Here is a 2,182-nt window from a genome sequence, read left to right as displayed (position 1 = left end):
AATTTATTTTGTGGGGCAAAACACTTTATCAAGATTTTGAACCCGAGGCAGGATGTGTTTTATTAACTTCAAAGAGCATTATTGAACTAGCAATCCTAATTTCTGTGCTGCTTAATTGATAGGATCACAGTAACAATTAGACATAGTAATACCTTCGCAGTTACAGCCATGGAAGGTTAGCGGTTAATTTTACTCCAAGTGGCAGCAACTTGTACCAGCAGGAATATTCAAAGCAGTCGGTGTCTTTATTTGTTAATACAGTTTCATTATTTAAACAGCTGAGTTTTCTGGAATCACTGGTCTCCAGTTGTCTAAACCACACTTTTATCTTGTATCCTCGTCGCACTGTGTTCTAATACGTCAGTAACAGCGCTGGGAAAAGCTGCCATCCCTTCTGACGCCCGTCAGGCCAAACAAGGGAAATCTAATGTAGCAATTTTCGTCAGGGAACAATTTGCAGCTCTCTTTGAAAACAAAGAGTTTTATTACTACATTTATTGTTAGTGGTGCGAGGACAGCCAAATGCTGTTATCCTGTGACCTGCTAGCGAAACCCTGACTTCTCACTTCAGTTATCACTTTACAATTAAAACAATTCAATATAGAGAATAAAACAATAGATTTCTGTGAGGAGCATCGATACATTCAAACATTTCAGTCAGTACTTTGTCCTAAGGGCAGCGGGCAGAAGCTTTATGGGATTTATTGCAGCTCATAAAAAGTCAGACAAGATTGAGAGTGAGATATTTGAGGGGGAAGGAGCTTTGAATACCCCCCATACCTTGTGTTAACCGTGTTGTATCATGCTCCCCTCACAAGTATTAACGAGTGTTTGTCACGACCTACAGTCACGCTGCGGGTACATCCTCGCCTCGCAGTGCCAGCTGCTGTGCTTGAAGGCGATGGTCCTGCTCCCAGCTCCCGTCGCAGGCTGTCAGGCAGAAGTGAGGTTTGCAGAGGGTTAATGCTGTGTACCCCGTAGGCAACGTGCTGTGCAGCCCTGTGATGGGTCTTCCATCCTAGTCATCCCCCTGCCCCCCACTCTGTCCCTTGCTCTTTTTTCTCCAGCCTTGGTTCTGCTATTGACCGTCCCACGTGGCCTTGCTGTTCCTCCTGCTCCCTGCTGTCTTGACCTTCACCCTGCTCCTGCCTTCGGCTGTCTCCTCTGCCTCTGGGGGTTCCTCATTTCAACTCATCCTTCCTACCAAACCTGACTTTGATCTTTACGGTCTGCATTTTAAAGCAGCCCAAGCCTGACCTGGCTGCTCTTGGCCAAGGTACGGCAGCAGCACTCTTCTCACACACCTCGCTGGGAAGCCGAAATGGGGGTTTTGGTGGCGTGCGTTGCAGTGAAAATCCAAGGCAGGTTTATCTCTACAGTGTCCTAGACCTGTCACCACACCCCTGAAATGGTCCAGCATCGCACTGATTTCTATTTTATATATAGAATCATAGAATGGTTTGTGTTGGAAGGGATCTTAAAGATCACGTAGTTCCAACCCCCCTGCCGTGGGCAGGGACACCTCCCACTAGACCAGGCTGCTCAAAGCCCCGTCCAGCCTGGCCTTCAACACCTCCAGGTATGGGGCATCCACAACCTCCCGGGGCAGCCTCTTCCAGTGCCTCACCACCCTCCCCGTAAAGAATTTCTTTCTAATATCCAATCTAAATCTACCCTCCTTCAGTTTGAAACCATTACCCTGTGTCCTATCGCTCTGCTCCCTGATAGAGTCCCTCCCCATCTTTCCTGTAGGCCCCCTTTAGGTACTGGAAGGCTGCTATAAGGTCTCCCCGGAGCCTTCTCCTCTCCAGGCTGAACAGCCCCAACCCTCTCAACCTGTCCTCACAGGAGAGTGCTCTAGCCCTCTGATCATCTTTGTGGCCCTCTGCTGGACCCGCTCCAACAGTTCCATGTCTTTCCTGTGCTGAGGACTCCAGAGCTGGAGGCAGTACTCCAGGTGGGGTCTCACCAGAGCAGAGGAGAGGGGCAGAATCACCTCCCTCAACCTGCTGGCCATGCTTCTGATGCAGCCCAGGATGCAGTTGGCTTTCTGGACTGCAAGTGCACGTTGCCAGCTCATGTTGAGTTTAATATGTATATTAATATGTATATAACTATATAATCTATACATATATATATGTATAGATTATATAGTTATACTTAATGGAAGTAACAATGCTCA

This window comes from Chroicocephalus ridibundus, chromosome 4 (assembly GCF_963924245.1).
Source record: "Chroicocephalus ridibundus chromosome 4, bChrRid1.1, whole genome shotgun sequence".
NCBI classification, from domain to species: domain Eukaryota; kingdom Metazoa; phylum Chordata; class Aves; order Charadriiformes; family Laridae; genus Chroicocephalus; species Chroicocephalus ridibundus.
The sequence above is the reverse complement of the archived record's forward strand: the minus strand, read 5'-3'. Positions refer to the sequence as shown.